This window comes from Canis lupus, chromosome 1 (genome assembly GCF_003254725.2).
Source record: "Canis lupus dingo isolate Sandy chromosome 1, ASM325472v2, whole genome shotgun sequence".
Lineage (NCBI taxonomy): Eukaryota > Metazoa > Chordata > Mammalia > Carnivora > Canidae > Canis > Canis lupus.
Window position 1 is genome coordinate 119,858,919 of NC_064243.1, and position 14,988 is coordinate 119,873,906.

The following is a 14,988-nucleotide window of genomic DNA, read 5'->3' on the forward strand; positions in this document are numbered from 1 at the left end:
GGCCCGGGCAGCAGCCCCGACCCCGACTGGCAGCTGGGGGTCCCGCGTCCGTGGGGCCGGGCTGCGTGCGCTGGGTTGTTCTTGATCTGCCTCCCTTTGACTAAGTGCCCGAAGGGTGGGCATGGGCCCCCCTGGGCCCTGCAGTGCATGGCTGGGGGGTCAGGCACCCCTAGGGGTCTAGGCCAGCCCTCCTGCTACGGTGACGGTGACGGTGACGCGGATCCAGTAACTTGGCTGAGCTTCCGTCTTCTCAGCCTGGAAAGAGGGATGCTGACGACTCGGCAGGGCTCCGGGGGGCGGGGGGCGGGGACAGGGGATGGCGGCGGGAGCTGTAGCACGGAACACATGCTCAGTTATTATTTAGGCTCGTGTCGTATGTCTAGAAGGTTCTGCTGTATTTTGATACTCGAATAAAACATAACCTATTAGCATTTGTGTTGCTCCGTAGTTAATTGTAACAAAGTTTTGGGTAGTTGGGATGCGCATGGTGTATCACGCGCGCAGTGATACATATATAATGAACCAAAATACGAATAAATTATATATGGATTGGAGAGCACGGCCGCATTCTTTACCAATCGGTTTGTGTGATCAGAAGAAGCATAGGGGACCTCCTTCGTGCTCGAGATGGGGCCACCCATCCGGATGAAAGTACCCCAAATTATAGTGGAGACACTCATGAAGCATGAGAAAGCCCGATCATTCATTCATTCATTCGTTCATTCAACAGGTATTTGTTGAGCACCTGCCATGTTCTAAGCACTTGGGATGCATTAATGAATGAAATAAATTTGATAGATTGGAACGTGTGAGTCCTGTCCTGTTCCAGAGAAGGGGGGCGAGGGGAACCCGAGGCCGAGGTGTGTGGTCGGGGATCCCTGGTGGCTCAGCGGTTGAGCGCCTGCCTTCGGCCCAGGGCGTGACCCCGGGGTCCCAGATCGAGTCCCGCATCGGGCTCCCCGCATGGAGCCTGCTTCTCCCTCTGCCCGGGTCTCTGCCTCCCTCTCTGTGTCTCTCATGAATAAATAAATAAAATCTTAAAAAAAATACTGGTGGTCGACGGGAGCCTCGTGGAAAGAGGACATTTGGGCGAAGATGGAACGTGAGGGGCTTGTGTCCCTCCCACCCCAGCGCTGGCTCCCTTCTTGAGTCTTGTTTCAGCTCCCGGACCCTAATCTGCTCTCCCCCCTGGAGTCCCCTGAACTTTTGTCCCTTGGAGCAGACTGTCATCAGCACGTCGGGCGGCGAGACCACCGCCATGTGCGAGTAGCACACACACACACACACACACACACACACACACACACAAACACACTTTAAGTAGCACGGAATCATTTTCTAGGTAAAGAAAAAAACACCAAAACCCAACAACTCCCACAACCCCGAGTTCTGGTTTTTTTGTTTGTTTGTTTGTTCATTGGATTCGGACAGACAGCAGGATGGTGAGTGTCGCCGATGGACGCCGGGTCCTGAGCTGAGGTCCCCCCGGTGGTGGAGGGAGCGGCTTGTTGGCAAACGAGGGGACGGTGACCCGAGTGTGTTGGGGCCTCTGGAGGGCTTCTCGTTCTCCTCCCGGACATTGGTCCCAGGGGTGACACGTGTTGGGCGGTGTGGCCCTGGGGGGACTGGCCTGGTGGCCGCATGGCTTGTCCAAGGTCCCCGAGGATCCTGGACGGTGAAGAGCCCGGGCGGTTACCCGGAGAGCCAGCCCTCACCCTTCTGAGTCCCTCGGTCTACGAGGCGGCCTGTTCGTACCTGCCCCGCGTCCCCTCCGAGGTTGGGTGTCACACCGCGGAAGGTATCCCTGGGAGCAGCGTCCCTGGCCGCGCGTGCCCGGGGCCCTGGCTTGGCCACTGTGTCCTGTCCCCCCCACTCCCCCCTGCCTCAGCTGCGCTGTCCTTCGTCCTCCACTGAAAAGACAGAAGCCACAGGTCACAATGGCCTCAGGGTCCCACCTCCCACCCTCTACAAAGTACCTGCTCAGGGACCCTGCCCCCCCCCCCCCCGTCTTCCTCCCCCTTTGTCCCTATCTATCTATCATCTAAGATTTTATTTATTTATTCCTGAGAGACACAGACAGAGGCAGAGACACAGGCAGAGGGAGAAGCAGACTCCCTGTGGGGAGCCCAACACGGGACTCGATCCTGGGACCCCGGGGTCACGCCCTGAGCCGAAGGCAGACGCTCCCCCACGGAGCCCCCCGTGCCCCCCCCATCATCTTTAAACCTCTCCCGGACGCCCCTCCGTGCTCACACTCCCTTCGCCCCTTGCCCCCGCCCCAGCTGCTCCAGGGGAGTTTCTAACCCGCGGGATTATCCTCCCGTATTTATAAGAGGCTCGTTCTTGACCTCCTGTGTTCCCTACTCATTTTCTTTGTTTTTAGCCCTTAAAAAAAAAGTCAGGAGCTTGTGGAAGCTTACAAAGAATTGTGGACGCAGGCTATCTTCATATCTTTTCTTCCCACTCTCTCCTTTTTTTTAACTCCTGGGAACTGGCTCCGCTCCTGCCTGTCCTGGTGGCCACTGTGTTGCCGCACTTGGGATCTGTCAGCTGGTTGCTTCTCGGCTCCCCCTCCTGCCCCTCCTCCCTCCTCCCTCCTCCCTCCTCCCCTCCACCTCCCTCCTGCCCCTTCGCCCACCTCCCTCCTGCCCCTTCGCCCTCCTCCCTCCTCCCCTCCTCCCTCCTTCTCCTCCTCCCCCCCTCCTCCCTCCTCCCTTACTACCTCCTCCCTCCTTCTCCTCCTCTCCCCTTCCCTCCTCCCCCCTTCCCTCCTCCCCTCTCCCTCCTCCCCCTACCCCCTCCTCCTCTGAGCTCTGGATTCCCATGTCTAACTGCTCCCCTGGAAACCCCCCTCGGACCCCTGGGCATCTCCATGTAGCATGTCCGATACTAAAACTCTCTCAATCTCTTTTTTAAAGATTTTATGTATTTATTTGAGAGAGAGCATGAGCAGGGGGAGGGGCAGAGGGAGAGGGAGGAGCAGACTCCCCTCTGAGCAGGGACCACCCCCCCAACACAGGGCTAGACCCCAGGACCCTGGGATCATGGCCTGAGCCGACGGCGGATCTCAGCCCACGGAGCCCCTAGATGCCCCCACCCTGATACTGAAACTCTCCACCTTTCCTCCCAAACCTTTCCCTCCAGTTTTCCCCACCTCAGAAAGCGACACCCGCGCCCGCCCCGTGGCTCAGTTCCCACACCTGGTTGGGTGACACTGCATTTACGGTGCTGTGTAGCCGCCCAAACAGTTCCGCACCCCAAAATAAAACCCCATACCTACTCGTTCCTGCTCCCAGCCCCGAGCAACTACCAATCTGACTCTGTCTCGATGGATTCACGTGTTCTGGATGTTTCCTATAAATGGAATCACGACACGTGAACTTTTGTGTCCGGCTTCTTCCACCGAGCGCAGGGTTTCAGGCTTTGTCCACCACATCATCGTATCAATGCTTCATTTTTTTTTATGGCCAAATAATATTCCGCGGGGTGTGAATATCCCAACTTGTCTACCCATTCATCCGTGACCGGCGGACATTTCGGTTTTTCACTGACTATTGTGACTAGTGCTGCTCTGACCGTGCATGTATGATGCGTGCATGTATTTATCTGAGGACCTGTTTTCTTTTTCTTCTTTTTTTTATTTAAAGACTTTATTTATTCATGAGAGACACAGAGAGAGGCAGAGACACAGGCAGAGGGAGAAGCAGGCTCCTCACAGGGAGCCTGATGTGGGACTCGATCCAGGACCCCGGGGTCATGCCCTGGGCCGAAGGCAGACGCTCACCCACTGAGCCCCCCGGGCGCCCCAAGTACCTGTTTTCAACGGCTTTGCCTACATACCCAGCAATGAAATTGCCGAGTCATGATTGTACCTGTAACTTTTTACCGTGGCCGAGCCAGTTTATGTCCCCACCAGGCCCAGGGAGGGTACACATGTCCTCTCCAACCCTTGTCATTTATTTTTTTCATTAATTAAAAAATTTTTTTATTAAAAAAAAATTTTATGATGTCCTAGCGGGTACCCAGTGGGACCTCGGTATGGTTTGGATTTGCAGTTCGCTGACGACTGATTACGTTGAGCACCTTTTGGTGGACCTGCCGGCCTTTTGTAGATCCTCCGTTGGAGACATGTCTGGGCAAGTCCTCTGCGTATCTTAAAACCGGGTTGTTTGTCTTTTGGAGCTGAGTCGTAAGGGCTCCTCATATATTCTGGATGCCAGCCCTGGTCAGACATAGGACTTGCAAATCATGTCACTGAAGCCATCGCCGGCTGTTATCCTCAACCCGCACAGCGCCTCAGACTCACCCTTTCCCAGTCTCCCTTACGATGTGTCCTAATCCATCCACTTCTCTGCATCTTCACTGTGCATCTCACTACCCCCCACCCCCACCCCTTTATTTCTTACCTGGATAATGCTATCGTGTCTAATTTGTCTCGTTGCCTCTTCTCTTGTCCCCTTATAGTCTGTTCTCCACCCAGATAGCCATATGGTCTCTTTTTCCCAGATTCTGTTTTTTTTTTTTCTTTTTTCTTTTGAGCAGTATTAGGTTTACAATAAGATTAACAGGAAGATTCGGAGACTTCCCATATCCTTTCTTCCCCTACACATGTGTAGCCTTCAGTCTCAGTATCACTCACCAGAATGGCCAACGAAGAGCCTGCCTTGACACCCCACAACCACCCAGAGTCTGTAGCTTACCTTAGGATGATTCACCCTCAGTGTTGTATGTATGTCGGGCTTTATGCATGTATAATGACATGTACCCATCACTATAGTGTCACACGGAGTATTGACACTGTCCCTAAAAATCCCTCTCTGGGGCGCCTGGGTGGCTCAGCGGTTGAGCATCTGCCTTCGGCCCATGTCGTAATCCTGGGGTCCCAGGATCGAGTCCCACATTGGGCTCCCTGCATGGAGCCTGCTTCTCCCTCTGCCTGTGTCTCTGCCTTTGTTTCTCATGAATAAATAAATAAAATCTTAAAAAAAATTAAGAAAAGGAAGTGGAATCCTGCATATTTAAAAAAAAAACAAAAACAACCCTCTTTGCTCTCTTCCTGTTCATCCCTTTCTGCCTCCTGCCCCCCAGCCCTGCCAACCACTGACCCCCTTACTGTCTTCATAGTTTCATCTTTCCCCAAATGCCATAGAGTTGAAATCACACAGTATAGGTAGCCTTTACAGATTGGCTTTAAAAAAAATTTATTCCCCCCCCCCCCCCCCCGAGTGACATGAATTTAAGCTTGCTCCGGTATCACGGCTTGGTGGATCTTTGTGCTTTAGCAGTGAACGCCAGTTACGGTGGTGACACGTGGACCATTCATACAGTTTATTTATCAACAGTGAACTTGTCCACTCACCTATTGTAGGACATCCTGCTTGCATCCAAGGTTTCTTTGTGGACTTTTTTTTTTTTTTAAGATTAATTTTAGAGAGAGTGCCAGTGAGCTGGGAGGAGGGGCAAAGAATCTGGACGCAGACTCCCTGATGAGCGCGGAGCCTGACGTGGGGCTCGATCCCAGGACCCTGAGATCATGACCTGAGCTGGAGAGAGCTGGCCGCTTGACTGAGCCACCCAGGCCCACCCCTTGTGCACGTGTTTTCCGCTCCTTTGGGTAAATATCCGAGGAGCATGATTGCTGGCTTCTGCGGCAAGAGTATTTTTTAGTTTTGCAAGAAACAAGCCCAATCTTACTGCAAAATGGCTGTGACGTTTGGTTAAGCAGCAGCGAGTGAGAGAGTTTCCGATGCTCCACGTCAGCGTTCGGTGTTGTCAGGTGTCCTGGATTTTGGCCCCGCTAGGGGCGTGCAGGTGCAGCTAGTTTTAATCTGCATTTGCCTGGTGACCCGTGATGTGGAGCACATTCCACAAGCTTATTTGCCCTCACGTAGATCTTCCTACGGCCTCCGAGCCGTCTTAGAATCAGGCTGGCTGTTTCCTTACGCTCTATGTCTTTGCATATTTTTGGAAACCAGGGCTTTATCAGATGTGTCTTTTGCAAATACTGACTTGCAGCCGATGGCTTGTCTTCCCACTCTCTGGACAGTGTCTTTCCCGGAGCAGAAGTTTGTAATCGTAACGAAGTCCACCTTATCAATGATTTCCTCTGCGAATCATGCCTTGGCTGCTGTATCTAAAGAGGCATCGCCACCCCGAGCTCACGCAGGTGTTCTCCTCCTGACACTTCTTTACAAACTCTGAATTAGACTCTGGCTCACATCTGCTTTGAACCTCCAGAGCCTTCCTGCTGCCTCGAGCATAGGATTAGGCCCCGTCAACACGTCCCTGCCTTCCTCTCCAGCTCGCTGGACGAGCCACGGTGCCTCCCTTGGACGCCCCTCCGGAACAAGGTTTTGTCCCCTGGCCTGGAGATTTTGCTCACATGCACCCAACGAACCCCACCATCCTTCGGGTCGGGGCTTACATGCCCCCTCTTCAGAGGAGTCTTTCGCACCTGCCCGTTTAGGTTAGGCCTCCCTACCTCGTACAAGATCTGGGAAACTTAGCATTGCTTTCGTGATTCTAAAAAAAAAAAAAAAAAAAAAAATCTTCCGACGCCCACCGTGTGCCAGGTGCTCTGTGCTCACCAGGTTTTTAGAGGTTTACTTGATGGGTGAGTTTTTTTTGCAGAGGGTCTTAAGGTGCTGCATGAAGGAAGTAACCGGGAGAGCGTCCACTGTGTGTGGGCCCCCGAGGAGGAGGGGAGGCTTGAGCTGAGAACCGAAGTGTGACCAGAGCTGAATAAAGGCAAGGAGATGCTACATGTTGGCAAATTGAACTCCAATAGAAAAAATATATATATTAAAAAAAAGAAAAAAAGGCTAGGAGAAGGGCCTTCCGGAGCAAGGGAGGGGCAGGGCTGTGTTGCAGGGCGGCCGAACCCGGTGGCTGTTGCCTGGTGAGGCCGGGAGAGGAGCAGGTGGGGGCGTGGGATGGAGCAGCTGCGGTCTGGAGACAGTCCCGCGTGTCCCTGTGGGCCATGCCCGGTTTTCGCACCGCAAGCCGCGTGGGACCCTCACCGGCTCTATCTGCCACTGTGCACCCAGCTCCTAGCAGGCCTGCATGAATATTATTGTTAACTTATTAACTCAATCTCCGCGCCCCCTCCCCCTTCCTTGTTTACGCTACCCACGCACTTACTGAGGTCTTGTCTTCAGGCCACGCCAAAGGGACGCTTCAGCTCAGCCCCGGCTGAATCACTGCCGAGTTTGGTTTGGAGCAGTCTGCATTTCATCAATGAGTCACGGATGTGCCATCGCTTCCCGGGGGATTGCTGGCTCTACCTCGGAAACCTCCCTCTTTAGTTTCCGCTAGGAGGCCTCAGAATCTTCTAGAAGCTCATCGCCCATTCCCACGAAAAGCCCGAATACTATTTCTGGATCACGACAGCAGGGGCCCTTCTTTGTCTGAAAGTGGAACCCTCCCTGGCTTTGCCGGCTGCCGGCACCTGGGGTCGGGAAGCACTCAACAGGCCTCCCTTCTGTGCGCCCGAGGAGCAGGCCGAGTGTTTCTTCTCCGCGGCAGGATGTCTAGACGGGCCATCTTCTCTGCATTTGATGTGGGATCTTTGTTAGGCACAGGGGACCCTGGGAGAAGCTCGAATCCAAAACAGCTTCAGCCGAGGAGATCCGTGCCAGGGAAGTCTGTTCTGTAATGAGCTCTTTATGTCGGCAGGCTCCGTAGTAACCCGGGGCCAACCCGGTTTTTTCCCACATGAAATTAATTTATTGGCTGGATGGCCCAGACGTCATTTGGCTCTCACCGCTGCTCGTAAGCGCGGGCCTCTTTTGGAAAAGACTCATTATTTTTGAAGAACCAGGGTCTCCTGGTTCCTCCATGGTGTTGTGCTCCGTTGATTCCCTTGGCTTCCTGGGAGGGGCTGTGTCCGCCTTGGAGCGCGCACGTGCGTGTGTGTCTGCGTGACCGTGCCAGGCCGTGCCATGTGGGCGTAAAGCCGGAACTCAAAAAACTGAAGGTCTGGGTGCGACGGGCAGGTGACATGTGAGGGGACCCAAGGACGCTCAGAAAACCACAGCTCAGCCCCCTCCACGGTCATGACCAGCGGATCACACAGAGCTCGGTGTAGAGCGAAGGGGCCGGGCTCAGGGCCGACCGCCTGGAGCCTGGACCTGAACCCCAGCTCCCCCAGCTCTGCTGCTTACCCCGTGCGAGGCCCTGTGCACACTGCTTCGTCGCTCTGTGCCTCGATTTTCTCACTTGCCAAACGGGGGTAATGGGAGTGTCGTGGGGTCATGGGCAGGTTGAATGAGTCATTGCATCCTCAACACCTGAAACCCTACCTGGCAGATGGTGGTGGGCACCCGGTCCGCTCACGCCGTCAAGAGGAGCGCTCCTTGGTACTTGTCCTATGATGGGCTACGTACGGTGTGTGGTGGGAAAGCCTCTCCCCACCTTCTTCTATCACTTGATCCACACGGGCCAGACGTTGGACACTGACTCACATCCCATCTGGCTCCTCCCCGGGTCACCACGGGATTCTGGGGGCCGTGCCACGCAGACCCTTGCCAAGTCCCCACCAGCGCACACGGCGTCTGGCCTCCCCTTGGACACCCTCACGCCCCGGCCACCTCTTTCCGACAAGGTCAGGTAGGTGGCTCGTACAGCACGTAGCCTTTCCTGTCGACGTCTTTCACTTGGCCCGGCCCGTCTCGGATCCACCCGTGTTCTCGTGTGTCCCGGCACCTTGCGCCCTTTTAATGCCGAGTCGTTCTCCATCGTACGGATGTTCTATGCTTTGTTTATCCGTTCACTGGTTGAAGGACATTTGGGTTGTTTCCAGTTCTTTTGGAGATGGTGCAATAAATTCACTATAAACATTTGGATTCAGGTTTTTACGGGCACGTAAATTTCCATTTCTTTAGGATTATATTTTATAAGAAACTGCCTGTTTCCCAAGGTGGCCGTAGCATTTTGAACCAACAGTGTGCGAGAATTCCAGTTGTTCTGAATCCTCACCAGCTCTTAATATTCTTAGTATTGTCTTTCTCCTCCTTTTTTCTTTCTTTCTTTCTTTCTTCTTTCTTTCTTTCTTTCTTTCTTTCTTTCTTCCTTTTTCTTTCTTTCTTTCTTTCTTTCTTTTTTTTGTCATTTTAGCTAATTCTAATAGATGCGTAGCGGTATCTCATTGTGGTTTTGATTTGCATTTTCCTGATGGCTAATGATGCCGAGTATCTTTTCCAGTGCTTATTTGTCATTTGTCCATCGTCCTTGGTGAAACGCCTGCTAAAAGTTTGGCCTGTGTTCTTGTTAGGTTGTTTGTTTTCCTATTATTGAGAGTTTGGAATAGAATTCGGATTTGGGTCCTTTGTTGGCTACGTGACCTGCAGGTGTTTTCTCCTGTCTGTGGCTTGTGTTCTTATGCTCTTAACGGTGCCTTTTGCAGAGCAGGAGTTTTTAATTTTGGTGACGTCCAATGTATCATTATCTTCTTTCATGGATTGTGCTCCTGGTGTCATTCCACCAGTTTTTAATTTATTTTAATTCTCCTCTGACTACGGACGGCATTGGGATGTGGCTTCCAGGCAGCTGCTGTACAGGACTGCTTGTGCTCCCTCCGCAGTGCTCCCTCGCGGCCGCTGTGGTCACCAGCCAGCTCTTCCATCCTGAGGGACAGAGGTCCCCAGGGGTCGTCTCTCAGAAGCCCTGGTGAAAGTGTTGTCGGGGACAAAAGCCACTCCCACAAACACTGGTGTCCTTGGGGGACCCCTGGGTGGCTCAGCAGTTGGGCGTCTGCCTTTGGCCCAGGGTGTGATCTTGGGATCCCGGGATCGAGTCCCACGTCCGGCTCCCTGCATGGAGCCTGCTCCTCCCCCTGCCTGTGTCTCTGCCTCTCTCTCTGTGTCTCTCATGAATAAATAAGTAAAATCTTAAAAAACAAAACAAAACCAAAAAAACCCACAGTGTCCTTGGGTGGGCCGAGTCACCTGCCTAGACCCCCACTTTCTCAAGATGTCTTCATTCCAGAAACTTCATTGCTTTTCCCGGCCCCAGTCTCAGCAGGACCATAGTGGCCCCTGCTCTAACTTTGAATGTCGGGAAACGAGGTGGAGCCCCTCATCTCCCAAGAGTTTGGGACTGATCGCAAATCATCTAGGGGGTGGCAGCCTTGAAGAACCTGCAAAAGTCTCTTTTCCTCTTAATTGCAGGATACGGACCACACACCCGTCTCCACATTGCCTGGACAGGAGCGTTGGCTTCGGATCCCTTGCACTTTCTACTCCCAGAGATGAGACCTTAAGTGTCCAGCTCCACGGACCCCATGCTTGGCCTCTGCTCTGACCGTGCTATGTTGCGCCAGGAAGGACAGGGCACTGGGGCATCCGCGGGTTCTTTGTTCCCAGCTTGGCTGGAGTGGATCTAGAAGGCGTCCATGCGTCCGTGCTCAGGGGACCCCAGAGCTCTGGGGCCCGGAGGCTGGCCTGAAGCCCGTCGCTCACATCCACGCGGAGTGGCCCTTGCCGCTGGTTTGGCCACTACTGTTGCAATAAAGCTCAAATGTCAGCTGGTCCCTCCAAGACTGCCCGTGAGTCAGAACTCTGCAGCGCAGTCGATGACTTGTGTGACGCGGTGGGAGGCAGAAATTTCGAATCGTGCCACCGTCAGCGTCTGCACAAAGGAGCCTCTTCCTTTGTGTGGTCTTGCCCCCGCCGGGCCTCTCTCGCATGATGCTTGGGGAGAGGGGTTTGCTTCAGAGCTCGAGCATTCTTACCTCACTCAGAGAGGCATTTTTCCTCTGTCCAAGTCTCCAAAACAATCCAGCGACTTGTCGTGGCTGGTGACCTTCTGCTGCAGTAATTCCCTCCTTTGGGCATTGAAATTGATTTTCTTCCTCGTGGCGTGTAAAGATTCAAAGCGTGCCCCTTGCTCCCTGTCCCAGGGGGCTTCCTCCATCAGCGGCGGAGTCGGGGACCAGGCAAGTGCTGGCCACCAGTGTGCGGGGCGGGGTGGGGGGGCTCCGCGGAGCATCTGCCCGGCCCCTGAGCCACGTCTATGCAGCCCGGGATGTGGGAGCCGGCACGAGATCTGCTGGGTCAGAGCGGGCTGGCTTGGCCACAGCTCTCTTGCCAAACTGGATTTGTCTTTTAAGGATTTTATTTGTTTATTCACGAGAGACACACAGAGAGAGAGAGAAGGCAGAGACCCAGGCAGAGGGAGAAGCAGGCTCCCTGCGGCGAGCACGACGCAGGACTTGATCCCAGGACCCCAGGGTCATGTCCTGGGCCAAAGGCAGATGCTCAACCCTTGTGCTGCCCAGGTGCACCCCTCCCCCCCAAACTGGATTTTAATAAAGAAGAACAAGTGGCCCTTTATCTTTCAGCCTTGGAAATTCTGTATTTGCGGGGCCCCCAGAGAACTCCCCGTGGCTTCTCACCCCGGGGGGAGGGTGGTGACTGGCACGCACTGGGCCCAGTGGGATCGCTCACTAGGCCCCGTGCCCCCCACCCCAGCATCTCGGCTAGGACGCCTCCCAAAGCCGATCTTCACCCTCCCCGGCCCCCAGCCCCGCCCCAACCTTCGGGCCTGGCCCTGCCCACAGCCCGCTCTCCCCATGTGCCCCCTCTCTCTCCTTTCCTGGTGACCAGGCCATCCCCTTTCTCAGGGGTGCAGGGCAGATCCCAGGTGTTGGGGGGCAGGACAGAAGTTATGTAGAGGTGCTGGGTTCGTGTGGCACCTCAGTCCCTGGGCTTTTCCAGAAGATACCAAGAGGGCAGCCCCAGCCATTCTATCGCCCCCATCTGTGCCGCTCCCCACCTTTGCCCTCTCCGCTGCCACGGTGATATTTCCAGAAGCCACAGGCGGTCCTTCCACTGTCTTGCTTCAAACAGTGGCTGCTTTTCTTGAACCTAAAGCCCCAGCACCCGAGTGGCCCTTGGCAGCGGGCTCTGGGTTGGGAGGACCGTCCCAGGGTCGTGCAAGATGGTGGGGTCTGCAGGGCGGGAGCACGTCCTGCCATCCAGGTGGCCAGGCAGGGTGACATTAGCGCTGGGGTGCACCCAGGACCCAGTGATCTGGAAGGTGGGGGAAGGGGAGGTTCAGAGGCCCCGAAGCCTTGCTGGAGCCGGAGGAGCCCGGGACGGGGACGAGCCCGGTGCATCAGGCACATGCACGGGACGGCTTCCGCCGCCCTCGGCCCTCTCTTCCAGAAGCAAATGATAGTAATGACCAGAATAGACGCGAAGCCAACGAAACATCTTTAATTGAACTTTGTGCGTAGGATCATGCCAGAAAAAATATTACAGGGCAAACAGGAAAAATATGTAATAAATGAATACTATTAAATTACAGTAATAGTGGAAAAACTTATTGCTACGTGTTGGTCTGCTGACGTAATAAATAATAGCATTTTAGCTCCTCGTTTCGAGCCTTGACCCCTGCAAATGTGCCCGCGGCTTTGCCAGCGTCTTCCCGTGCTCACATTTGGTAGTCACCACGGCTGGATTTGTCCGTCCGTCTTGGCCCGTAGATGGCCGGAGCAGAACACCTCCTTAGGAATTTTAGTTTCACATAAGCAGTAGAGTCACAAATAGTTCTGGAAAAGTCTTAAACGGGAGGATCATTTTGGCACAGATTTTTAAAAATTCCATTTCTTTTTTTTTTTTTTAAGATTTTATTCACTTATTTGACAGAAAGAGGGAGCACGAGGAGGGGGAGCAGCAGGCAGAGGGAGAAGCAGGTTCCCCGCAGCGCAGGGAGCCCGATGCGGGGCTCGGTTCCAGGACCCCGGGATCGTGACCTGAGCCAAAGGCAGACGCTTAATGGACTGAGCCACCCAGGCGCCCCTAGAAATTCCATTTCAGATGTCTCCTCCGGTTGAAAATCACTAAAATAACATTACCGGAAAATTCATCACCAATTTCCCTCTTATTCAGTAAAAACTTACAAAAGTTTTCTTCTTTTAAGGAAATCAGAAAGATGATTGAATGCTAGTGGACAGGTCAGGACTGGATCTATCGCTTTAGACCAAGAGTCCGGTTCTTGGTGTAGAAGGATCGAGACTCTCATGCGTTGCTCTTTCGATTTCTTCTGGCAATTTTATAGCAGTGCCTTTGGTCATTTTTCCTGGCATTCTTCTTTAAAATTTGATTCTTTTTCTATTTAATTGTCCATTTCCTTGCATTTGTTTGCCGCAGAGTTAATGGCCTTCTCCACAATCTCTGGGCATAGATCTCAAGGAACGGCGTGAATGCTTGATGTTTCTCTGTACGTTGTCCAACGCAGGTTTTGGCTGTTGGCAGATATTTTTGTGACTGATTAACCTCATTTATAAATTCACACGAGGATAAAACTACTAAATCGTACCACGGCTGTAAGAGGTTATTTTCTCGGTTCTCTTTCAGTTTTCAGACAAATAATCAACAACGGAAAATAATGAATTTCGGTCTTAAAGACACTACTCAAATTCCATAAATCATGCATGAACTGAAATTTGCTCTTATAAAACCAAAAGGTCACACCACGTGGTTCAGACTCTGTTTTAAATCTGAAATACGTATGAACTTCCAAACGATCACTGGGGAAGACAGAACTCGAGTCATGTAGGTTCTTTTTCTTTGTCGCCACAATCACGGGGCTTTCACTGTTTATTTCGAATCTACTGCTTAAGTGCAAGGGTGTGTGTGTTTCCACGGGGCTTGCAGACTGAGTCTGTGCTCAGAGTGAACTTGCACAGCTCCGGACTGCTGCAAATTTACTCTTAAAACACATTTGCTTATAGTTGAGTCCATGAGTCTCAGGGACCTCTAGATAACTGGGAATCGGTGGAATTAACGTCCGCGTGGAACTCGGTGCGCACTAAAATGTTAAAATGGTAGGTATGTGTTACTTTGGGGCGTGCATATTTATCATTAAGGCTCAAAGTAATGGAAGTAGGTGTTTAGAACCTAGACCAACAAAAAAGGTTTGGGAGGAAGGAGTGTTTTATTGATCCCAGGTGTCATTTTAGAATTGCTGGCACATGGTGAAAAAAATACTCCCCCCATGAAGCGATCCCTTTCTGCTTGCATCTGGGGCTGCTGGTTTTCCATCGGCAGGATGGCTGGTGTGTTTGGAGAGCAGGTGAGTGAGGGGAGGGTGGTGAGAAACGAAGCTGGAGGCGCCAGCAAGAGCCAAGGACTGATGGGGTCTTGCAGGTCATGGCGATGGGTTGTGGCCTTTATCTCAAGGACCGTGTGCTCTTAGAGTGCCAGGTAGACACATCCCTGCCATGGAACACGAACAAGTGATTAGGAATTTACAAAATACTGGGGTGTCCTTGCTGACAACCATAATCTCCCTAAGGGTGTGCAGTGTATTTCCTGATATTTTTCTCGCTGCTTATGAGAGGCTGAATGTACGCCAGTAGCCAGGCCACGTATAAAACCTGAACTCTGACCCACAGTCTGTAGCAACCAGTCCAGGAGGCCAAACAATAACCCCGACAACATTTGGCCTTAGGTGGTTGGGATTTGATTAATTACTGACGGTGTGCCTAGGTTTTGCCGCCGCTTCCAATTTGGGACCGACTGGTACCCCTAACCCATCACACAGGATGCCCTGCTTGTAGTTAGCTCACCTGCAGCTGCCCCCAGGCCAACAGGCTGAACCCGGGGTCTTGCCTTTTCCCACGGCAAAGCTTTCCCACTCCTCTGCTTGCCTTTGAGTCTCTGCCAAACACGAGGTGGGGGCTGGCTCCCCCCCCCGTAGGTAGCAAGCTCTTGGTATTCTCATTTGGGTGGTTTTCCTTTAGTTCCACAGCTGACTCACGCGCTACGTGAACGAATGAATGAGTTGCAGTCCTGCCACCCAGAAGCCAACCAAAGTGATGGGACAGAGAAAGCTGAGGAGGGGGAGAGATGCACACAGGACAGACACCACGGGGCTGCTGGCGAACAGACAGGCACGGCCTCCTGAGCCTCCGTGTCTGTCTGGTCAACCAGCCGCGCTCTCCAGATGCCTGCTCCCTGTAGGTACTGCATCCTGCTCTGCAGG